We start from the raw sequence: 26311 nt of genomic DNA, 5'->3' as shown, positions 1-26311 counted from the left end.
TTGAATCATTTCTGAAAGTTATACATGGCCCCAGAGATTTCTTCATGGGTTTCTTACAAAGTGCTGTCTCCTGCAGTAAATAGAGTGATACCAAATTCAGAAGCTAGACTGATAAGAATGGAATCTTTGGCTTTTGAGAATGCAAATGCAGCATGCCAAAGAATAATCAGGCTATTGAAGGCAAGATCAGCACCCCTGGAGGACTGGATCAGGGACACAATTAGTATTGAGTCTCATGACCATGATGATATGTGGACAGGAGGGGTGATATCAAGAGCTTTGAGGAAGAATAAGAAGGTCAGATGTTTTAATTACAGTAAACAAGGTCATTTGAAAAGGGAGTCTAAACAGGGAATTAATAGAAACAATGTTTATTCAAGGAACAATGGCAGGAGAATGCCCCTCCCTTCTGGACTTTGCCCAAGGTAAACATTGGGCTAACAAATGCAGATCCACAAGGAACAGACAAGGTAATCCTTTTTTTTCTTCCATTGGAAAACTCCCTGAGGGGCCTCACACAGGCACCCACATCAAATTCAGTTCAGGCCTTTCCTGCCATGAGTGAAGAAACCACTTCTGAGAGCAATTAAAAAACCAAATGCCTATTGGAATCAACCAGGCTGTTTGGGGTGATAGAACAGTGGTAGCAGAGAGAACAGGAAATTTGGGAGAAACCAAAAAGCAAATGTTTTACAAACTTTTATGAATAAGCAAAACCAAAATTAAAAATAGAATAAATGATATTCTCTTGGAAGGTCTGGTAGACAAAGGTGCAGATGTTACAATAACTGCACCAGAATTTTGGCCTTCAAATTGGCCCCTTCAAGAAGTAACTGTTCAGCTGTTAGGGATTGGAACATTATCTCAAGTGAAACAGAGTGCAAGATGGCTTGAATGTAGATGGTCAGAAGGACAGAGAGGAAAAGCCATATGTGGTTAATATAGTTATGAATTTAAGGGGGCCGTGATCCATTACAACAATGGAATACTCAGATTAACATTCCTTCAACCTCAGAAACAAACCATGAACTAACACATGTTTCTGAAAGAAATAGTAGGAGATATTATAAAGAGCAGTCACTGGCCATCTAGATTGTACAAGAACAGGGCACAACAATTGCTGATCTTTGAAAGACACTGAGCTGGTATAAGAACAGTTAAATGCTCAGCATATTGAAGAACCAACCAGACCTTGGAATTCTCTTGTATTTGTTATTAAAAAGAAATCTGATAAATGGAGAATGGTAACAGATCTAAGAGCAATTAACAAAGTAATTCAGCCAATGGGCTCTTCACAATCTGGAATTTTTTTGCCTACTTATTACCTATGGATGGCCTCTTATAGTTATCAATTTAAAAGACTGTTTCTTCTCAATTCATTTACAAAACAAAGATAGAGAAAGATTTGCCTTCACGGTGCTTACTTACAATAATTCTCAGCAGGTTAAAAGATATCAATGGAGGGTTCTCCCACAGGGAATGTTAAATAACCCCACCCTGTGCCAATATTTTCTACTACAGCCATTGGAAATAATATGTAAACAATTTCCTTAATCTATAATTGATCATTACATGGATGATATTTTACTATTTGTTTCAAATACAGATACTCTAGAAAGAATGTTTGAAGAAGTAAAGAAAATTTTGCCTAGTTGGGGATTACCCTGAAAAGATATAAGGAAAAGATTCTACTAATTATTTAGGATATAAAATAGGTCTATAAAAATTATACCCATAAGGTGCATATTAGGATCTATTATGGACTCTTAATGACTTCCAAAAAGTATGTGGAGACATTTCCCATCTATGAACTGTTTTTGGGATAAAAAATGATGAACTGAGTAATTTGTTTAAAACCTTAGAAGGTGACAAGGCCCTTCTATTTATAGTCCAAGAGAATTATCAGCCGAAGCTGAGAGAAAATTGGCCTTGGTGGAAAAGCAAGTATAGGAAGTACATATGGTATGGATCCAAAGCTTGATTGCATTTTGGTTATTTTACCCTTTAAGCATTCTCCTACCGAAATTTTAATGCAGAGGGGAGATATTAAATTGGAATCAATATTTCTACCAAATATACAGAGTAAAAAATTAAAAACTTATGTGGAAAAGATCTCTAAATTGATTTTCAAAGGAAAACTAAGACTTTGTCAATTAGCAGAAATGGACTTGGCAGAAATTGTGGTCTTTTAACTAAGGATGACAAAGACAAATTATGGGCAGAAAGTGAATCTTGGTAAAGTGTGTTTGATATATTGTGCGCCCCAATAAACCTATATGGGGATCAGAAAACAGAAAAACCACTATATTAAACATAGAGGTTAGGCAGTGTTAGCACACACCTTTAATCCTAGAATTACAGAGACAGAGACCTCTGAGAGTTCAAGGCCACACTGGAAACAGCCTTTTATCCCAGCACTTGAGATCTCATGTCTTGCTTGGGAAAGACACATGCCTTTAATACCAGGAAGTGATGTCAGGAAGCAGAAAAGTATATAAGGCATGAGGACCAGGAACTAGAGGCTTTTTAAACGCTTTTAGGCTTTTAGCAGCGATTTATTTGGGCAAGTGGTTCTTTTTTTTTTTTTTTTCTTGGTTTCCAGGAGGGTGTATTACACAGGTGAGTGAAAGGGAAGCAAGCCCAACTGCTGTTTGCTTTCGAAGCTCATCTGATGCCAGGGCCATGTCTGGATGTTTTTGCTGGCCCCTGGGTTCTTGGTTTCTCCAGAGCAGGTTGGGCCCAGTTTCTGGGCTGAGGGGGTAGGCTCTGCATGGAATGTCCTACCTCCTGTCGCCTGAGGCATCAGGCACTTCCATGATGCTCAGGATTGGCTCCTCTTTCTCCATTAGTTCACATTCAGACTCCCATAGCCAGTTTTGGCTGGGGACCTCATGAAGTGGATAGGTCAGCCCAGGTAACTCTGGCTTCTCTTGCTCAGGAGACAGGTTCTTAGGAAGAGTTGGAGCTGTGGCTTCCAAATCTTGGGAGTTAGTTGGTTCTCCTGTCCTTGTTATCTTCTTGTTTAAGAATGCCCTGTCTGGACCCTCAATAAGGAATTTCCAGGACCATTTTCCTGGCGTTCCAGAGGTGGAGGTGACAGAGCACCTGGTGGGGGTAAGTTCTGAAGATCTGGGACAAAGTGCAGCTAGTGCTTATGTGTCGAGGTGCGGGACCTTCCAGCAACCTTCAGAGGGGTTGGGGCTTGTGGGCCCACACCTATTCAGGCTGGGGGCTTCTAAAGAACTGGTAGCTTCCTCAAAGGCTTGTGGCCTCCAGAGCCTCCTCTGGAAGAGTCCAGGAACTTCTATTCGGGGGGAACCTAGTATGTCCCCTGTCAACAGCCCAGAGCGTACAGGAGCCTGGTTCTTTAGATCCCTGTGTAAGAGAGCATCCTCTTCCCTATCCTCTCCTGAACCTTTAGGGGGTAGATTCTTGCCTGCTTCTGGTTGGGGGACCAGTCTTGGCTCTTGTGTGGCCTGGCTGTTCACAGGCTCCTCATCAGTGTCATCTTCTGAGGAGTCTACTTCCCTGATAGCTTCTTACTTTTGCAGTGACTCTCGGCGTTCAGCTCGATCCTGCCGGAGGGTCCCAAGGGCCCGTGAAGGAGCAGGCTGCAGCACCCCTTTTCCTGGAAGTGGTCCTTTCCCGGAGAGCACACTTCTGGTTCCAACTACCTCCAGAGGGCTGGCTTCCCTGGGTGGCAGCTCCTTCTTCAGCTCACCATGGGGCAGGTCAAGAGGATGCTTGCGGGAAGGGGCTAACTTCTTCTCAGAAGCTGCCAGTGCGGCTGCCAGCTTCTCAGCAGACTGCACCCTTTTAAGCAGTGGGGAGTGGGGTGGCTCTGCACTCTTGGGCCATGAGAGCTGCCTACCTAGTGGAGGAGACAAGTGAAGTTTGGTAGGAAAAGTCTGGGCTCCTGTGTGCAGACAAAGGTGATGGGGAACGCTGAGGCGAAGAAGCTGCTGCTGGTGGTGGAGAAGGGCTGTGGGCCAGGGGTGACAGTGGGATGCTACCTGCCGACTTGCGCCTTATAGAGTGGTATTGGCGTTGGAGCTTGGGTGCCAGACCGTGGAGGGAGCTGGGCCGTGTATGTCCAGAGCCAGCAGGGGAACTGGGCACACTGGAGCTGGGAGAGCTGCTCTGCGATGAATTCCCTCCCACCGAGTGCACAGCATCAGGGCCTCCCCGGTAGCCCTGAGGAGGAAATCCGGGAGAGAGGCTATGGCTGTGTGTGGGAGAGCCTGGACCACTCTCTCCTGATGACAAGGAGCGGATAAGAGAAGAAAGGCTGCGGCTGGTGTACAGCAGGGAGGCTTGCTTGGTGATCTTGCTGAACATGGAGCTTCTTTTTCTGCTTTGGGCAAGTGGTTCTTTTAGCTGAGATCTATTTGGGTGAGGACTCAGGGGATTTCAGTTTGAGCAAATAAGGTCAGCTGAGAAGGTGACAAGACCTTTTAAGATTCCTGTTACAGCAAAGAGCTTGCAGTAAGTTTTTGGGAGAGATTAACAGCAAATATCCCCAAAGTGATAGAATTTAACTTATAAAGAGAGGAGATTGGACTCTGCCTTGCAGTGTACGGGAAACACCCATATCTGGAGCCCATATATTTAATAGAGATGCAAACAAGGAAAGGCAGACCAATGACTTCTGATGTGCAGTGGAACAGTAATTGAAACAGTTATTCTTGAAAGATAACTAAGCTGACAGAGTCTAACTTGTAAATGGTTGAGTGGCATTTAATAAAAGAGATGTAGTTACCCACAAGCCAAGAAGAATAGGATGCAGATAAGAACCGGATGCCCAAATGAAGCAACCCACAAGCTAAGAAGAATGGACAGCTGAATTCAAAACACATCAACAATTTCCAGTATTTAAAACCCTGAATCATGACAGGACACTTGTGGAATTCAGGTGTTTCTGGTACATGGACTGCTCTCACCAAATGTGAGGCTGAACTGTTGGCCTTGTGTACATCCTACTTCACAAATGAGTCTGTCAGATACGCTAAGCCTATGGGCTGAAGATGATGCCCCAATGTTGCAGAGAAACCTTGGGTGACTGTCTAGGCAGCTGGCTGTTTCTGTCAACTCACAATTTTTTTGGAAGCCACTTGTGTGCACTTACTGTTTTTGTGTGTGTGTGTGTGTGTGTAATATTATTTCCTTCTTGGGTCTCTGAGGGAGCTGAAGATTAGATAGTTATAATTACACTTATAGTTAAAGATTAGATAGTCATAGTTATAGTTTTCCTTGTTAAGAATTTCAAAAAAGAAACTCAGTAAAGAGATTGAAGTGTATAAATTTGAAAGACATTATAAGATAGTTCTGTTAGTAATACAAGTTAAGATAGAAAGAGTACCAGGTACATTTTGGACTTACCGAAATAGGATAGATAATGGAATTATTTCCTCTGAGTTTGTCAAATGCAAATGGACTAGACATTGTTTAAGTATTTATTGCTTGTATATATTGTATATAGTTATTGTACTTATTGTATATAGTTTTCTTATATTAGTTATAACTTGTTCCCTTTTTTGTTTTTATTAGAATAAATAAAGTTGCCTGGGGGTCAGAGCTAAAAGCAAGCAATTTACAGGAAGTCCATGGTGGTGGCACATGCCCTTAATCCAATTACATGGCAGGCAGAGTCTCTCCGAACCTTTAATCTCAGTCCGAACCATAGGGACCTGGAGTTCTATATAGACAGGCAGTGATGAGGAAATCATTTGGTTGGGTTTAAAGCCAATGAATGTAGAAAGAAAGGCAATCAAAAGATGGGTCACAGAGGAGAAGGTCTCTCTCTCGTAGGGGAAGGATGGCAGTGACCGGTAACCTAAAGGCTTTGCTAGTGCTCTGATCTTTTGGGCTTTTAACTCAGCATTTGGCCCTGTGTTTCTTCTTTAATAAGACTGTTTAGAATTTCATCTATAGGTTACAAGTCAGAAAATTTAAGTAAAGTCATTCAAAATCCTTATAATTCAGTTCAAATATCAGAATTGTATGTTATTCTGTTGGTATTAATAGATTTTTCAGAAACTCAACATAATTACTGACTCTCAGTATGCTGAAAGAGTGATCTTACATATTGAGACTGCAGAATTTATCCATGATGAGTCAGAATTAACTTTATTATTTATTCAGTTAAAAGATATAGTCAGGAATAGGAAGTATTCCATATATATAACTCACATCCAATCCATCATGGGTCTGCCAGGCCCTCTAGCACAAGGTAATGATGAGATTGATAAACTATTGATAGGAAATGTGCTTAAGGCCTCAGAATTTCATAAAAATCATCCTGTGAATAGTAAAGGTTTAAAAAAGGATTTTTTCCATAACCTGGCAACAAGCCAAGGAAATTATAAGACATTGTTCTTTTAACAATCAGACTCCACTACCAGCAGGATGTAACCCAAGGGGTACTCAGAGGAATGAAATCTGGAAGATGGATGTGTTTCAGTTGCAGAACTTGTAAAACTAAAATATGTAAACCACAATATCGATACTTGCTCAGGATTTCAATGGACAACTGCTCCAGAACACCTCTCTGGTAAATTGAAACAATTTTTTGCTTATTGCAGTATAAAGCATATTACAGGTATACCACATAATCCTACAGGCCAAGAAGTCATAGGAAGATCAAATCTAACTCAAAATGATATGCTAAATAAACTGAAAGGGGTAACAAACCCCCCCAGAAATAGATTACATAATGTTCTATTAACTTTAAATTTTGTCAATGCTAATGAGAAAGACACAACAGCTGTGGAGAGACATAGAGAGATAATAGAAAAAACTACAGAATTAAATCAGCCAATATACTTTAAGGATGTACTGACCTCAGAATAGAAACCTGCTATAACTTGCCAACAGGGAACCTCATCAAGGTTAGGCTTGGGGAAGGGTTTTTGTTTTTGTCTTTTAGGAGAATGAAGACTAAGGAATCTGAAGAACACTGGACAAATGAGACATCTGAAGAAAAGGGATAAATCATCAGAAAAACATGTCCCAAGAAAATGAGTAAATTGGCCTATTGGTATATCACATATATAATTTTGTAAGTCTTCATAAATGTTTGTTTCTGTTCTTCTCTACAGACACTTAACACAAATGGTCTTTTGGTAGTCCCATTTCAATTAAAAATTAAAGCTGGCTTTGGAGTTAGAGAATGGCTCTCTCCTTCTCTAAACCCAAGCATGTTTGTTAAAAGGAAAATGCAAAATCTCTGTATCAAGTCAGAAGATTCAACTGATATGGGTCAGAAGAAAACCAAAAATAAGGGACTATTTTATGGTCCCTAATCTCTCAATTCTTTTTTTAAAGATTTATTTATTTTATTAAGTATACAGTGTTCTGTGTGCATGTACACCCACAGACCAGAAGAGGACAATAGATCTCATTACATATGGTTGTGAGCAACCATGTGGTTGCTGGGAATTGAACTCAGGACCTTTGGAAGTACAAACAGTACTCATAACTTCTGAGGCATCTTTCCAGCCCCTCTCAATTCTTTGGTATTTTGATTCTTTAAACTTTCCTTAAGGTAATAATTTATATCAAAATTTATAAGATTCATATATACATATTTTAAACTTTTGTTATGGTATTATTGTTCATATAGAATACTAACTAATTCTAGAAAAAAAGGCTTCATTTAGCTGCCTACACATGTTTTTTGTGTTGGAGTCTCTATCAGTTTTCTGCAGGGAATCATAACCAGGCCTAACAGTGAATTTGAAGTCTCTAGAAAGACGATAGGGACCCACAACGATGATCCCACATGGACAATAGTAATAACACTAAGCTGACAAACATCATCCAATGATCAGTTTGGACTACAAACTGCTCAGGACAATTTCAAGATGGCTAGCTGAGATGATCCAGTCTCATAGACTATTGGAGCAAGGACTTGAGATAAGCCCTGCACTTTTGCATTATGCAGAGAATGGACAACAAATGATACAGCTACCTCTCCCAGGACTTGACTATTAACCCCAATTTTTTCTTTTCAGGAACCCCTAAAGATGCCTTTGCCCACAAACAGCAGGAAGCAATTTTAAGAACATGAGGCCCATATTCCCAAGAGGTGGGGCAGGTAGTTTTTGGTTTTTCAATGGGTTTTGGATAATTGTCATTGTTTAGGAAGATGGTTACAAGTTACTTTTGGTAATGGTCAGAAAAGAGGCTAAACAAAGAAGATTAGATTTAAGGTTCTTGTTTGAAAAAATGAAATATAGATAAGAATTAGATTATTGAATCTACTCTGAAAAGCAAAAAGAGAGAATATAGATATGATGAGATAAAAGGTAGATTTTTGAATATACTTTTAAAAGACAACTACTAGTTTTAAATATTTTACATTGGATTGGATTTTTATATATTGTATACAAGTTATATATATTGATACAAATTTGAGATTGATTTTGTTAGAAAATGCTGTACATATATTTCTAATTTAGTTCAGTATATTGTACCTATACAGTTCATTTAACAATGTAATTCAATTTGTTAATTAGGATATAAAGAAATGAAAGTTAGTAGTTAGACATTACAATCAAACTTGTAGACATACTAGGTATGTTTTCAAGGTCAAACAGAGATTTTTTTTTAGATAGACATGTCATCTTGAAACCCTTCAGAGATCTACATAATAAGGCATTTTAAGGTGATTTAATAACATAGATTTTTTTCTTCTTCTTTTTTTTTTTAATGGCTATACGACATGTCTGCTCTTGGTAGCACCAATCTACTATAGAGAAGATATGGGCATTGAAGAGACTGCATATGGAGTTAACTTTCTTTTTTTTTTTTTTTTTTTTTTTTTTTTGGTTTTTCGAGACAGGGTTTCTCTGCGTAGCTTTGCGCCTTTCCTGGAGCTCACTTGGTAGCCCAGGCTGGCCTCGAACTCACAGAGATCTGCCTGGCTCTGCCTCCCGAGTGCTGGGATTAAAGGCGTGCGATGGAGTTAACTTTCATTGTGGCAAAAGTTAGCCACTAGGCAAGAAAGTACCTTCACATCAAGTGCTGATAGTGTGCTATTCAAAAATCATAAGCAGGACACAAATCATAGGACTACTGATCCTTGTCATGACAAGTGTGGTTATAACTTTGGCAACAGGTGTCCTCTAAGGCCAGGGCAATATGGCCCAATTGCTGAGATGGCTTTGCAGTCTGGAAAAGGTATAGTGCCCCTTCCTTCAAAGGCAGCTGAAACGGCAGTGGGCCCATGGCTCCTGGTATGCAGTGGAACAGGAGCTGGAACAGGTATTCTTGGAGGAGTAACTAGGCTGATGGATTCTGGCCTCTCAATGGTAGACTGGCATTTAATAAAAGAGATGAAGCTACCCACAAGCTGGGAAGAATAGGATGCAGAGAAGAATGGGATGCCAATATGAAGCCACCTACAAGCCAAGAAGAATGGGAAGCCAAACTCCAAAAACACCAGCAATCTCCAGAATTTAGAATCCTGAATTATGACATGACACTGGTGAAATTCAAGTTCATCTGGTACATGGAATACTCACACTCAATGTGGACTTGAGCTGTAGGCCTTGTGTACATCCTGCTTCATAAATGAGTCTGTCAGATATGCTAAACAAGCAGGCCGAAGACAATGCCCCAATGTCACAGGGCAAGCTTGGGTGACTGTCCAGGAAGCTGGCTGTTTCTGTTATAAATCACACTTTTTGGAAGTTGCTTGTTTGTACTTCCTATTTTACTAGGTATTATTTCCTTCTTGGGTCTCTGAGGGAGTTGAAGATTAAATAGTTATAGTTTTCCTTGTTAAAAAAAAATTCAGAAAAGAAATTCACTAAGAGATATTAAGTGTGGAAGTTTGAAAGACATCATAAGATAGTTGTCTTTTGGTAATAAAAGATAGAATAGAAAGTGAATTAGGTACATTTTGGACTCACCAAGATAGGATAGATAATGAAATATTTTCTCTGAATTTTTATTTTATTTTTTTAATTTTTATTTATATATTTTTTTTGAGACAGGGTTTCTCTGTGTATCTTTGTGCCTTTCCTGGAACTCACTTTGGAGACCAGGCTGGCCTCGATCTCACAGAGATCCACCTGACTCTGCCTCTCAAGTGTTGGGATTAAAGGAATGCGCCACCACTGCCGGCTCAATTTGTTAAATGCAAGTGGACTAGATATTATTGATGTTATTGCATGTATATATTGCATATAGTTATTGTTCTTATTGTATATAGTTTTTCTTTTTTTCTTTTTTTTTTTTTTTTTTTTTGGTTTTTCGAGACAGGGTTTCTCTGTGTAGCTTTGCGCCTTTCCTGGAGCTCACTTGGTAGCCCAGGCTGGCCTCGAACTCACAGAGATCTGCCTGCCTCTGCCTCCCGAGTGCTGGGATTAAAGGCATGCGCCACCAACGCCCGGCCTAATTTTTCTTATACTAGTTATAACTTTCTTATTTTTTAATTAGACAAAAAGGGGGAAATGTAGTGATATTTTCTTTGTGCTTTAATAAAGCTTGCCTGGAGATCAGAGGAAAATGCAAGCCATTATAAGTAAACTAAGAAGTCAGGCAGTGGTACCACACGCCTTTAATCCTATCACTTGGCAGGCAGGGATCTGTCTGGATCTCTGTGATTTCAAGGCCACACTGAAAACAGATCCAGGTGGGGTGGCACAAGCCTTAAATTCCAACACTAGTTAACCATAGAGGTCTGGAGTTCTGTGCAGGCAGACAGGAAGTCACAGAGCTGGGCAGGAAAAGGAAGTGATGTGGCTGGAGAGAACATCAAATCAGATAACAGAGCATCATGGCATATAGGCATGGACAGACAGGAAGTATCTGGCATTGGAAGCTGATTAGTGGGTGAGGTGAGGTTAGCTTATTGCTGTCCTATTCCTCTGATCTCTCTCAGGCTTTAATTCCTAAATGTGGCTCTGTGACTTTTATTTAATAATACCATTTAGAAATTCATCTATACATGGCGGTCTTTTGGAGGGCTCAAATTCAGTTTCTTGTACCTATATCAGGTGACTCACGACTGCCTGTAACTCCAGCTCCAGGTGATGGAATCTGTGTCAAAATCTGCATTCATGTGCATTAACCCACACAACATTCTGTGTGCATATGCATTTTCCTAAATAAAAAAATTTATTTAAAAAAACTAATTATACAAGCAAGAAAACTAACTTAGTAGTTAAAATGGAGATATACTCAGTGGCGGGTTGCTTGCCCAGTGCCTATGATGCCCTGGGCTCCATCTTCAGCTTTACACTGTGAGAAGAATGCATGGAATTTGAGGCTGGGGGTTCAGCTCAGTGAACACTTGCACAGCTTGCATTTGGCCCCTCGGTTCGATCTCCAGTACCGTGGAATAATTAAAGGTTATAAGGGGTTTTGACATATAAAGTAGATATAGAATCAGAAGTGACCACGTGTGTATTTCATGTAAACATAATTTTCTCTAAGTGTCATTTTTGTAGTTTTAGGTTTCATATGTATTGTTTTGTGTAGTTGAAGTTTTTCTGTGTTCCATCTGGTCTGCAGCCACTCAGACCCAAGTAAACACACAGAGGCTTATATTAATTAAAACTGCTTGGCCATTAGCTCAGGCCTACCACTGACTAGCTGTTACATTTAAACTAACCCATAACTCTTATTTATGTTTAGCCACGTGGCTTAGTACCTTTTCTGAGTTCTGCCTTCACATCTTGCTTCCTCTGTGTCTGGCTGGTGTCTCCTGACTCAGCTTTCCTTTTCCCAGAATTCTCCTTGTCTGCATATCCTGTCTATATTTCCTGCCCGGCTACTGGCCAATCAGCATTTTATTTAGAAAACAATCAGAGCAACACATTCAAAGCATAGAGAACATCCCACAGTACCTCCTCTTTTCTGTCTAATCAAAAAGGAAGGGTTTAACTTTAACATAGTAAAGTTACATATAACAAAACAGTAATCAAGCAAGAATTACAGTTATTTTACTTATTATTTATTTATTTATTTATTCATTTTGGTTTTTTTGAAACAGTGTTTCTCTGTAGCTTTGGAGTCTGTCCTGGACTAGCTCTGTAGACCAGGATGGCCTCGAACTCACAGAGATCTGCCTGCCTCTGCCTCCCGAGTGTTGGGATTAAAGGCGTGCATCACCATTGCCTTACAAGAATTACAGTTATAATATCTAGTGTATTTGTATTTGGAAAAATTAAAGAAAATATTCTGTCTATCCTATATTTGTGAGTCTAAAATTTCATATCTACCTTATATTTTATCATAACCAAGGAAAACCATAATTATAACTATCTAGTCTTCAACTACATCAAAGACCCCAGAAGGAAACAATGTTATCTAAGTAAACAGGAAGAGCATTATAAGCAACTTCCAAAAATCTAGAATGATAGAGAGACAGCTGGCTGCCTGGACAGTCATCCAAAGTTCATCTGCAGTGTTGGGGCTTCTGTCTTTAGCCTATAGGTCTAGAGTATCTCAGTCACTTTTACTGTGTATCCTATAGAATGCCTGGCAGTTTTTCTGTGAAGCAAGAACCTGAAGGACCATCTCGCTTTGCAAAGTTCAGTGGTCACCTTCCTGTGGGTCCTGCATGTCCATTCGATACATCATTTTGTCAAGCAGTCCAGGCAAGAACAGTTTCTTGCCCAAATGGCTATTTTGGCCAAGAAGAAGATAAATTCTATATAGAGTGTCTTCAATGCCCATTTTTCTCTCTGAAGTAAATGATATTGCCAGGAACAGATGTGTGTCATAGTCCAGAAAAGTCTAAGTTTTTGAAACATTTTAAATGCCTTATTTTGTAGGTCTTTGAAGTGTTTGAAGATTATTTATCTAATTGAAATATATCTATGCATATCTAGAAAACTTAACTAAAATGACTACAAGTGTGATTATCATAGAAGACTAATTATTAATCTATACTTCTTAATTATCCATTACAATTTAAATGAGTTACATAACATAATACTTTAAATGAGAGTAGAAATATATATACAGTATAACAAAATTAACTTTAAATTTGTATCAATAAACTAAAATCTATATCAATGTAAAACATTTTAAACAAGTTGTTGGTCTTTAAATGTAGGTTCAATAATCTACCTTTCATTCTATCATAACTATATCCTATATTTCTAGATCAGTTTTGTTTTCTTTCTTTTTTATTTTTAGAGAACATGCCACTACATAGCATTTCAGAGAACATAGCCTTCACATAGCATTCCTGGGTCCCTACCTCCCTGGGATGTACCGCACTTGACAATGCTTTTCTACTATACAGGAAACCCTCAATTGGATGTGTAAAGTTCATTAAATGGGGCACATGGTACTCACTTGTAATCCCACCATTCTGGAGGTAGAAACAGAGGAACAGATAATCAAGATCATCCTACCTATATAGGCTAAGAACTTGTTTTGAAAAATAAAGTCACTAAAATCAAAAAAAAGTTTTTACAAAAACCCAAAGCTATGTAGTTCATATTCTATTGAATTTGTATCAATATACAAGTTGTCTTAAATAGGAATAGAAAAATAGTTTACATTTGTATCAATATACAAGAATCCATATCATTGCAACTTATCTTAAGCTGATAGTTTGTAAAATTACTTTACCAGTAGATATAATAACTACCTTAATAGCCTATCCTATCTATTCTCCTTCTTTTCTTTTTTAAAAGAGAATCTTGAGTCTAAATATTATTGTGTCCCCCCCCCACAATCTATTACATTTATCCACAACCCTGAGAAAATAAAACCTTTTGGGAGAAGGAATACCATTTTCTTAAAATTGCTTTTGCTGTCTAGTGGATGACAGTATCTCTGTGGGCTCCTGTAAGAAAGCAAAATGATTAAGTCTCAAGAGGAGCTCCATAACTATTGTAGCCAGTCACAGAGTAGTGGGTAAAGTTTATTTGACGTTCTGGCTACAAACGTAATATTATGCACCATCTCATCTTGGAACTGTCCTAAGGATCTGCAGTACAAAGCTGATCATTGAGTGGTGTTCTTTTTTTGGTTCAAGGGCGTCATTATGGAACGGGTAGAGTCGTTGTTGTGGGGCCCCATCTTCCTGCTGGAGACTTCATGGGTTGGAAAAATTTATTTTTCACTGTGGAAAACTTGAACATTATTAATATCAAAATGGAAAGTTTGAATCTGAAGTAGACATGACATGTGAGGAAGGATTCTGAGGCATCAAGACTAAGCATGGAGAGAAATAGAATCTCGACAACAATGATCCCTATATTTTTTTTTCCTTTGTCCCCACCAGGTGCCTCTTTTGAGATGAGACAGAATCTCCTAACATTTTTCTTTTGCAAAGTGCTTGGATGTGGAGAAGGAGACGGCCACATTCCAACGCCAAAGCCAGCTTGATTTATAATTGAGTCAGGGCCATAACTTTTCAGGAGTTAAAGAGATATTGGTGTAGGCGAGACAGTTGATTGGCTTGATCTGTTTGGGAGGCATCTAGGCAGTGGGACCAAGTCCTATGCTCATTGCATGAGTTGGCTGTTTGAAACCTGGAGCTTATGCAGGGACACTTGGCTCAGTCTGGGAGGAAGGGACTGGACCTGCCTGGACTGAGTCTACCAGGTTGATCACAGTCCTCTGGGGAGGCTTTGCCCTGGAGGAGGTGGGAATGGGGGGTTGGAGGGGGGAGAATAGGGGAACCCATGGCTGATATGTAGAACTGAATAGTATTGTAAAATTAAAAAAAAGAGAGAGAGATATTGGTGTTAGGCAGTGAGATATTACCCTGTGTAGTATATTGGTACTAAAATGTCCTTCCCTTCTTTTGTAGATGGTTTGGTGTTCATTGTTGATTTCTTGAAGATGAGTATTTCTATTTCTCATAAAGACAAAACAGAACCCTGCCGCAGCCCTTGTTTGTTGAGTTTTTCTTACATCTTGTAGAATTGTCACATCAGTGGATGAGCTATCATTTCTCCTCATCAAGGGGTTTTTCCTGTTCAAATCCAATTTTTAGTCATTTTGTTGGTATCCACAGCTTTTCTTCTCCTTCAGAATCAAAAGCAGAACCCCTTCCCTAACATAGGACATATCCTGGCTTCCATTGCAAGGTCAACATATCTTCAAAGCACATAGGTTGGTTTAGCTCAGGAGTGTTTTTCATTGTCCAATGTCTCTCCACAGCTGTTGTTCCTTTCTCATCAGAACTGAGATAATTCAAAGTTAATAAGGCATTATCTAATCTATTTCTAGGGGTCATTTCTGTTTCTTTCTGTTTATTTAGCATATCCTTTAAAGTTCAGTTAGATCTTTCTATGACTGCTTGGCCTGTGGAACTGTGTACTTTATTTGTAATATGCTCTATACTGAAATAAGCAAAAAACTGTTTCATTTTACTAGAGACATATGCTGAAGCAATGTCAGTCTTAATTTGTACTGGTATATCCATGATGGCCATATGCAGTGGATGTCTTTTTGTATGCTGTGAATATGGGTTGCTCTGATTAGTTGATAAATAAAGCTGCATTGGCCTCTGGCAGGGCAAGATGGAGCCAGGGGGAAAAAATCCAAGATAGGAGAGAAGAAAGGAGAGTAGGACAGATGCTGCGAGGCGCTGGCAGGAGAAGCATGATGTAAAAGTAAGTCACAAGCCATGTGGCAAGCCATAGATTTATAACATGGGTTAATTTAAGATATAAGAACTAGCTAGCAAGAAGCCTGCCATGGCCGTAGTTTAAAAATAATATTAGCCTCTGTGTTTTCATTTGGGTCTGAACAATAATGGGACCAGACAGGGCATAGAAAAACTTCCAACTACAGCCATAACTTCTAATCAGTGTGTAATTACAGAATCAGCCTTTTCAGAACTTCTAGGAGTTGAACATTGAAGTTCTGAATAGTTGTCAATGCTGTGGAGTATATATATATATATATATATATATATATATATATATATATATATATATATATATATATATAATTTTCCAAATTCTGCAAAATGAAAAATATTCATCTGCCAGATTTCATTTTTTTGTATAACTTTAGGATTACTTCCTGCATATAATGGAGCTTGGTTGTAGAAGGAGCAAATAGGACTTTTTTATGATTTCCTTGGATTCTTGCCAAGTGATGGAAAAGTCCTTTTTCAAACTCTTGCTATTTATATTGTGTTTCTTATGTAATTCTGAGGCTTCTAGCATATTACCTATTAATAACTGATCAATCTCATCATTACCTTGTGCTAGAGGTACTGGCAGATCCATATGGGATCTGATATATGTTATATGTATAGGATGTTCCCTATTTCTGAACATTTCCTATAATTGTATAAATAGTGAAATTAATTCTGTTTTATAAGGAATACATTCAGTAGTTTTAATATGTAAAACAACTCTCTCTGCATATTGAGAGTCAGTAACTATATTGAGAGGTTCTGAGAAGTCCTTTAGTACAGCAAGACTGGCATATACTTTTGTAGAGAATTGTAAGGACTTTGAACCATTTTATTTGAATCTCCTGATTTATGTCCTGCCTTTCCTGATTTATTTGCATCAGTATAGAATGTGGGGACTCCAGAGATTGGTTTTCGCTGTACAATGTGAGGAACGACCCATTCAATTCTTTGTATAAATTCTTTTCTCTTGCTTTTGGATAACAGTTTTTAACTTCTCCCAAAACATTATTGCAGGCTCTTTGCCAATATTCATTATCTTCCCATAAAGAGGATATTTCCTCATTAGGTAAAGGTGCTACAATTTCTGCTGAGTCCATTCCTGTCAATTGACAAAGTCTTAATTTTCCTTTTAAAATCAAATCAGAGATCTTTTCCACATATGTCTTTAACTTCTTACTCAGTTTACGTGGTAGAAATATCCATTCCAATACAATAATTCCTTCTGCATCAAAATCCCTGGAGGGGAAAGTCTGGAGGGTAAAATGACCAGAATGTACTTAAGTTCTGGATTCACACGATCCACAGGTGCCGATCCACAGGTGCCGCTCGTATTTTCTTTTCTACAGGAACCAATCCCATATCAGCTTCAGCTGATAATTCTCTTGGACTATTTAAGTCCTTGACCCCTTTTAGGGTATTGGCCAAATTTTCTAGTACATTTTTAGGTATTCCAATAATAGTCTGTAAATTGGAAATTCATGCTAACAATCTTTGAAAATCATTAAGAGTCTGCAGTTGATCTCTCCTGAGTTGTATCTTTTGAGGTCTAATTTTTTGTAGATCTATCTTATAATTCTAAATAATTTTTTTATAATCCTAAATAATTAACAGAACCTCCTCTTTGTATTTTTTAGGAGCAATTCCTAATCCCCAGTGGGAGCCAGAAACAGTGAGAAATCCAAGGGAGTCTGCTTAAGGAGTATAATGAATTTATTAGGACATAATTTGGACAAGACAACTCACTAAACAGAATAGGCAAATCATCACAGGATCCTGGAAGGCTGTGATTGCAACACCCTTCAGGATCATCCAAGCCCAGGAGGGAGAGTACAGACCCAGCATACATGCCTCTCAGGTCTTTAGAGTAGACCTGACGTCACGCCCCAGGAGTTGGTACTTCAAGGTCATAGGTAGAACAGGAACCTACTCCAGTGAGGTGAGAGCAAAAGGCAACTAACTGTATGCTCAGCAGAGGATGTGAGCCTCCTCCTCATGCTTTCTAGTCCTCTCCATATCCAGCCAACCTTCTCAAAGTAATGAAGTTAATGATCCTTGAAAGTACAGTCTTTTACATTGTTGATTAATATGTGTCATTGTATACCAGGCTTAAAACAAATGAACAAATCAAACAGAAAGGGAAATGGTGTCCTGTTATCTCATCCAGGTTGCCCACGCTTGGCCCCAAGAGGTGGCATGCCAGGGGGTGGGGATGGGTGGGGAAATAGGATGTTGTCCACCAGGGGGAAGAGCTGGAGCCAGGTGGCTGGGTGGTGGCAAACCCAAACCTGGAGGAGGGTGAGGAGGGACTACATGAGTAGAAGGTGGTCGTGGAGGTGGGGGTGGGAAATTAGGGTTGTAGGTAGGGGGAGGTTGACGGTAGCCTGGGGTAGGGGGAAGAAGGGTAGGTGGGAAGAAGGAAGCTGGAAGTAGAGGAACAGGAGGTGGAGGTGGGTTGGGGGGTAGACGTAGGGGTGGTAGGGAATGTGAGCAGGAGGGCCATAGGCTGCGCACAGGGCATCATAGGAGGGACCCTCGGTGTGCATCATGGATTGCAGGCTCTGGAAGCCCTCTCCTGACATGTAGGAGCTGGTGGGAGACATCCCAGTCATGTAGCTGGAGGGCGGCGGAGGTGGCGGCCGATGTGGCAATGGTGGGGGCTGGTGCACAGGAGCTGGGTGGGCTGGAGGAGGAATCTGGACTTTGGGGGGCTCCCTTGCTTCCCCTGGACCAGTAGCTGCAGCCTCCTCTAAGGCAGGAGGGAGAGGAGGCTTCCAGTCTGCAGGTGGGTGCTCTGGAGGCAACGGTGGGTGAATGGTCTCAAGTTTGGGAATCTTAGGTGGTGGTGTTGTGGCTTTGTTCTCTTCCTCTGGAGAAATCGTCATGGCCGTGCACTTGGGCTGCCGTGGAGATGGTGTCTTGGGCTGCTGCTGAAGCTCTGCTGCTTCAGAGCCTGGAGATGGCCAAGACTGTGGTAGCTGTGCCACTTGGGATGTAGGCTGAAGAGCTGGGGGCTGCTGCGGGGCATGAGGGGTGTGTTGTTTCTCTTTCTGGTAAAGATCCAGGATTTGGTGGCAGATGTCTTCCAGAACATCTACAGTGACATCTTCAACAAACTGTTCCCACCATCTCCTGGACATGGGTCTGGAGGTCCACTCTTGGATTTTGAATTTTTGAAAGCGTCCCGCGAGATACATTGCACTACAGCTCGGATCTCGGGCTCCCACTGCAGTGACAGGGTGGTACAGAGACTGTCATTTACAAATGTCCATGCCATTTGAATCAACCTTCGAATTTTCTTTCGTTGAGCTGCTTTGCATACCTGAGTAGGAACTGGTATGGGTGCTCTACTTGTAGATCAAACTTTATGGTCTGCAGTAAGATCCTCTCCAGCACCAGGACTTCTTCCTTTGGGTCATCTCCAAACTGACTGAACTGGACATCATTTAGTAAACTGCGAGCCGTTTTGATGATATCTTTACATCTCTTTGGTGTCTCCTCTACTTTCCCAGCCAGAAAGAGACAGCAAGCTCCTGTAACATATCGTGGATATTGCTTGAAGGAATGAAACATATAGAATCGATGAAAATAAATGATTCCAGTAGCCAAGGTGACGAAGTGAAATCCCAAACGGATGCTCTTTATGGTACCGGACCTCAGTGGCTGGATCAAGTCCTTCAAGTTGTGAGGGTGTATGTACCAAGTCCTTCTTATCCCAGTACCAGCACGGTTTTGTGTGGTCCAGCATTGTTGATATGACTGAAGGGCTTGAATTTTCTTTGTTCCACTCCATTTATTGAAGTAGCCTCTTCTTCCCAAAAGGGCCTCTGGACTGTTACAATCCTCTGAGAAACTTTCTTCAGGCTGACATCAACCACTGGCCACAGACAAACCCCTTACCAAGGTCTCTCCTTCTTGACAGCAGCCATCTTGGAGATGGAATGTCCAGGGTCACTTTCTACAACAGGAACATCTCCATTGTGTCCTGTGTGATTTTGGGGACCCCACAGCAAAAAAGGGGAAAAGATGATTGTAAAGCATCCCCTGCCTCTCTGGAGTGCCAAGATCCTCAGGGTTTTGTCCTCAGAGAGATTCTCTCTGTGTTCTGAGCTTATGGATGCACTCAGGGCCCTAAGATAGGCCTATAGGGTCTTAATTGTTACATGACTCTGCACTAGATATCACTGATGCTGTATGTATAACAAGTAGTCCCGTCATGTATCTGTTGGCAGTAAAGAGGAGCATGTCCTTTGCCCCTCAGTTAGCTATATCACTCCTGTGCCTGTCCAGTGGTTTCCAGAAACAGAATTGATACACTGAGGTGAGTAATGGAAACACACCTCCCCAGGAAGGAGCCTTTGGCAGAGGAAATGCCATGGAGTCAAAAATATGTTGTCTACAGGTCCACACGAGCCCTTGCTCCTCAAAAACAAATATAAACAGTAACATGAAGGGCCCACAGTATGAGAGGACATGCTAATAACCTTAGCACCCAGAGTCAGGAGGATCTTGATTTCCAGCCTCCCCAGAACTACAGGGCCAGTTCTAGGACAGCTTGAACAACAGAGGAAAGCCTTGTCTCAAAATAGTCAATAACCATAATGAAATCAACAAGCTATCATAGACATTTGAGATGGAGGTAAAACTTCATTTAGATTTATACTCATTGTCTCCAATGTGTTCATCTGAAGAGACAGAAATGAAAATTTCCTGATCCATCTTGGTCTAAAGGTCCCTTTATCAAACCACATGACCCAAGGGAGGACAACTACTCACCAGTTCTGAGCACCGACCACAGTCTCTTTATCCCAGCTGAGCCAGGGGCTTCCTCCAGGATCCAGGTCTCTCAGTATCTTCATGGCTCTCCTGAAGTCTTTATGTACCTTCCTGCTCACCCTCCCTATTGCAGTCCCACCTTCCTACCTCAAGCTGCAATTTAATAGGACGACTCAGTCTCCACCCCTTTAATTCTACAGACAGCATTCAATCATTTTGTTGATTGAATCAGAACCCCTTGTGAAAAACACCCTCAAAAGTCTTAGATCAATATAAACATTCCTCTTGTTAATTACTACAAACACTGAGTTTGTTGATTTGTTCTTTTATTTGCTTATTTATTACTTGGTTTTGAATTTATTACAGGGCCTGGGTCTTGCTCTGAAGCTAAGGTTATTTTGGGATTCTAACTCTTAGGAATCCTCCTGCCTCAACATCCTTCTTGCTTGGATTACTGTTATGAATTATCTTGGTTCACTGAACTTGATTAATGTGACAAAGGCCGGATGAGTTTGGGTCAGTTTGTGATTTACTCTGTTACTGATAATAGACACAAAAATAATTAAGAACTAGTTTTGTCAATGGACCCTGTGAAAAACACCTCATCAGTCTGGAATATGTTCTGGAGCTCAAGGCATGAACTGGATGCTCAGTCAGTAATCTGAAGTAGCAGCTACTCAAAAGGGTGAGGCAGGAGGATGGCTTACATCCATTATTTTAGAAAGCACTGGGTGGTGGTGGCACAAGCCTTTAATCCCAGCACTCAAAGGCACAGCCAGGCAGATCTCTGTGAATTCAAGCCCAGCCTGGTCTACAGAACGTGATCCAGGATAGGCACCAAAACTTCACAGGAATACCCTGTCTTGAAATTAAAAAAAAAAAAAAATTTGGAAACATTTCTGTACCTATACTCAGATAGTAAAGTCATTGCTTGGCATTTACAAAACCATAGGTTTTGTGATCTAGAAATATTGGGACATGCCTGCCTTTCCATGATGTGAGGATTTGAGTAAAAGACTCAGAAATTCAAGGTCATCTTTGGCTATATAGAAAGTCTGAGGCTAGTGTGGCCTAAACTAAACCATTTCTCCAAACAATTTTTAAAATGTGTCAGGGTACAACCACTGTGGAAATCAGTAAGGAGGTTTCTCAGAAAATTGGAAATCAATCTACCTCAAGACCCAGCCATACCACTCTTGGGCATATACCCAAGGAATGCTCAATCATACCACAAAGATACATGCTCAACTATGTTCATGGCAGCATTTTTTCCCATAGCCAGAACCTGGAAACAACCTAGATGCCCGTCAACTTAAGAATGGATTAAGAAAATGTGGTAAGAAAATATACACAATGGAGTACTACTCAGCAGAGAAAAACAATGACAGCATGAAATTTTCAGGCAAATGGATGGAACTAGAAAATATCATCCTGAGTGAGGTAACCCAGACCCAGAAAGACAAACAGGGTATGTATTCACTCATAAGTGGATTCTAGATATAAAGCAAAGAACAATCAGACTGCACCCCACAGAACCAGGAAGAATATATAGCAAGGAGGACCCTAGCATGACCGTGGCTTATAATAAGTTTTGGTTTTACTCAATTACTGGGCAAGCCTCAATGAAACATTTCCCTACTTTATACTGTATCAAGCAGATAATAGAAAAATTATTTAATTAATAATTTTTTTAATGTGTCAGAGAGGGCGATGTCACAGTTGTTCTCTGGAATCTGTAAGGAGTTTTAGAAAGGAAGGATTACAGGGCATGGAGGGAAGCTCAGAGGTTTCCAGAATGTGCTACTGTTATAGAATACACAAGTTCAGTGCCCAGCAGGAATAGTAGAGGCTAGGAAATCCTCTGCCCTCTCGTGGACGTCATGGCACAATGCTCGTGTGCATACACAGACACACATACACCCACAGATGGAGAGAGAGAGAGAGAGAGAGAGAGAGAGAGAGAGAGAGAGAGAGAGAGAGAGAGAGAGAGTAGTGAGGCTGGTTAGAGTGTGAGAGACCTTGGAATAGTAGTCAAAATGGGATGTCTCCATCAACTCTCTCCTGTTGGCTCAGGGAACCCTGTGGAAGTAGAGGAAGGAAGAGTGTAAAGCCAGAGGGGACAAAAAATACCAGGAATGCTTCTTCTTCTTCTTCTTCTTCTTCTTCTTCTTCTTCTTCTTCTTCTTCTTCTTCTTCTTCTTCTTCTTCTTCTTCCTTCTTCTCCTCCTCCTCCTCCTCCTCCTCCTCCTCCTCCTCCTCCACCTCCTCCTTCTCCTCCTCCTCCTCCTCCTCCTTCTTCTTCTTCTCCCTTCTTTTTAAATGTATGTGTTTATTATGTATACCGTGTTCTACCTGCATATATTCCTTCAGGCCAGAAGAGGGCACCAGATCTCATTATACATGGTTTTGAGCCACAATGTAGTTGCTGGGATTGAACTCAGGACCTCTGAAAGAGCAACCAGTGCTCTTAAACTCTGAGCCATCTCTCCAACCCAGGAACCCTTCTTAAACACAGCAGAATTGCTGCACTTATGAACTCAGAGAGACTGTGGCAGCATGAACAGGGCCTGCATGCGTCTGCACCACATGGGGTGCTGGTGTTAAGAGAAGTGGACACAAGTTCCCCTCCCTAACCCAGACTCTGTCTCCAGTTGATAAGGACTTGCAAATGAAAAATAGTTCTCTCAAATGCAGTCTCCCTGGAGATACAAAGAACTCTTAAGGACAGATTCAATGATCAGTAGTAGACAGCCAACACAAAAGAAACTCCTGGCATCTTTGATGGTTCTTTGTCTCATAATGTTTTCTTAGGTCATTTACACACACACACACACACACACACACACACACACACACACACACACACTACAGGTCCTTTGCTTATATTTTATGGCTAACAACTTTGTGTTTCCATCGGATTCCTCTGTGTTTGAACATGTCCTGCATCCATATGTCTTCCTCATACTCTGTGTTTAGCTCTTTTTTCCTCCGTTTATTATTTTTTCCTATCCCAGTTTGTTTTTGTTTTATTTTACTTTATTCGGTTTGTTTTGGGGGTTTCTCCCTGTAATACCTTGATGGCTCAAAACTCACTTTGTAGACCAGGCTGACCGTGAACTCAAAGAGATCTACCTGCCTCTGCCTCTCTTGTGTTGGGATTAAAGGCATGAGCCACCACCACCCAGCTTTAAACAATTTTTAAGATAGATGCTCACTCTGTATACCTGACTGGTTTGCCTACTTAGAACAGGTTGGTACTGAACTCACTGAGTCCCACCTACCTCTGTCTCCCAGTGTGAGGATTGAAGGCGTGTGCCTCCATTCCTGGTACTGATCCAAACTTTTTTTTAAGATTCATTCTAGGTGTAGGAATGTTTTGCCTGCATGTATGAATGTACACCTCATGTATGCCTGCTGCCCAAGAAAGCCAAAGCGGGGCTTCAGATCTCCCGGGACTGGAGTTACACATCATTTCCGGACACCATGTAGTTCTTGAAAGGACCAAGCAGACACCATAACAGGCTACTCTGTCCTCTCTCAGAGATCAGGCCTCAATTTCAGTTTCCTGAGACTTGAGCAAGCAGTTTCTGGGGGTTCCATAAACAAAAGACATAGTCCATGTCTCTGCTCATTAATTTCCTCATGTACACAACAAATATTGTGAGAATAAAATGGGTCTGAGCGGTGCTGGCACACACCTTTAATCCCAGCACTCGGGAGGCAGAGGCAGGCAGATCTCTGTGAGTTCAAGGACAGCCTGGTCTCTAAAGGGAGTTCCAGGAAAGGGGCAAAGCTACACAGAGAACCCTGTCTCAAAAAACAAACAAACAAAAAAGACATAGTCCTAGCAGTAGCTCCCTTTCTGCACATGCTCTGACCTCTGAAGGTTCAGCCAGTTGATTACTCTCTGGGATCCCTCACCAGCTGAGAGATATGTGCATGGGTCAATGTGAACATGGGAGGCCAGCCAGCCCCCATGGCAACTCAAGGACACAGCCTGGGACTTGTCCAGGCCTCCCCCCAAAATGAAAACTGTAACCCCCAGGCACTAAATTCAAAGCTTACACACCCTCACTCAATCATAGGACACCAAGGCTTGTACCACTCTTGTTTATGTTTTCTTTAAAAGCTGCTCACCTTGAGAGCTCAGGGCCATCCTCCACCACCCGTTTTATCAGATATCAAACACAGACCAAGCCCAAACTTGATTGTTATCAATAAACCCCCTATGTGTTTTGCATCGAATATCAGCTCTGTGGTGGTTTTGTCCAGGGGTCTGGTGATGCAGCCACAACAATGCTGGAGTGGAAGATTTTTTTGTTTTGTTTTGTTTTTTTTGAGACAGCGTTTCTCTGTGTAGCTTTGGGGCCTGTCCTGGAACTCACTTGGTAGCCCAGGCTGGCCTCGAACTCACAGAAATCTGCCTGGCTCTGTCTCCCGAGTGCTGGGATTAAAGTTGTGCGCCACCACCGCCCGGCTAGACTGGAAGACTAATGGGTGATCTTTAGAGCTTGCCATTCTCAGCCCCCAGGTCCCACTCTTCATTTCATGATCTTGAGCAAGTGTGCTGCCCTGACGTTCCTGAAGCACTGGCTGTTTCCTGGGGAACCAAGGGTGGCTCTCCTCCAAGCCACCTCTTCTGTCCTGCTCTGTTCAGTGGGTGAAAAGCAGGTCTTACGTGGCTCAGGCTGTCCTTGAGCTGACACCTAGGCTGAAGTTAACTGACCGACTGCCTCCCACTCTTCAAATCTGAGCTTACAGGCAAGCCCCGGCTCGTCTACTGCAGTGAGTGCTGGGAAGAGGACGCAGTGGATGCTGGGTAGTTAGTTCTCTACAAACTGAGTGCATCCCCAACACCCCAACCTCCATAGTAAGGGAATCAAGCCATCCTCCGGCCTCACCCTCTCAAGTTCAGGCCTTGAGCTCCAGAACATATTCCGGACTGACTAGGTGCTTTTCCTACAACACAGTGACAAAAATCTTTTAAAATTATTTTTATGTCTATTATCAGCAACAGATTAAATCCCAAACTGACTCAAACTCAGACAGTCTTTGGTCAGATGAATTAAATTCAGCAACACATGGTGATTTATAACATTACCCAAGCAAGAAGGATGCTGAGGCTGTAATGCCCAAATCTCAGGGACCCCCAAAAGTCCACCACAGAGACCAAATCCCACATGGAAAAGCAAAGAGCCTTTATTTTCAAGCTCCAGAGCTTGGTCTATCTGTCCCATGCAGCAGTGACAGTAGATTGCCCTGAGCCCCGGCTAGGGTTTTTAATCATAGCAGAGGTTGGGGTGAAGAGATTTCCAGGGTTCAGGACCCTGATTGACTGACAATTGTCTGGGGCTATCAGTAAAACAAGAATAGTAGTGTTCTAGACTCTGCAACATCTGGCTGCCTTATCTAATATTTGGAATGTTTGGGTTGTTAGGTACTTCCCCATCCCTGGGTGGATCCCTGGGTGGTGTTAGCTTATAGCTTTTCCTAGACCTGGGTGTTGCCTGCCAGTAAGCCTGTCACAGAAGCCATGTCTGGGCCTCTAACCCTGTCATGGCAGCTGTGTGGTCAAGCTGTTTTGGGGCCCCTCAACAGAGGCAGGAGGATTGCTAGAAGTTAGAGTTCCAAAACAGCCTTAGCTTGTGAACAAGACCCAGTCTCTGTAACAGATTCAAAACTAAGTAATAAACAAGCAAATAAAAGAACAAATCAACAAACTCAGGTTTGTGTAGTTAATTAACAAGTGGAATGTTTATATTGACCCAAGACATTTGAGGGGCAGTCTGGGTGTTTTCACAAGAAATTCTTATTCAATCAATGAAATGACTGAATGGTGTCTATAGAATTAAAAGTTGCAGACTGAGCCGTCCAATCAAATTGCAGCTTGGGGTTGGAAGGTGGGACTACAAT

General features: G+C 41.2%; 1 pseudogene; it reads right to left on the bottom strand.

Moving 5' to 3' along the window:
* Nucleotides 1–17776: 17776 nt before the first annotated feature.
* Nucleotides 17777–19415, bottom strand: LOC102905301 (cyclin-K pseudogene; annotated as a pseudogene).
* Between the last annotated feature and the right edge of the window lie 6896 nt (nt 19416–26311).

The sequence above is a fragment of the Peromyscus maniculatus genome, chromosome 10 (assembly GCF_049852395.1).
Source record: "Peromyscus maniculatus bairdii isolate BWxNUB_F1_BW_parent chromosome 10, HU_Pman_BW_mat_3.1, whole genome shotgun sequence".
In the NCBI taxonomy this organism is placed as follows: Eukaryota; Metazoa; Chordata; class Mammalia; order Rodentia; family Cricetidae; genus Peromyscus; species Peromyscus maniculatus.
The sequence above is the reverse complement of the archived record's forward strand: the minus strand, read 5'-3'. Positions and strand labels throughout refer to the sequence as shown.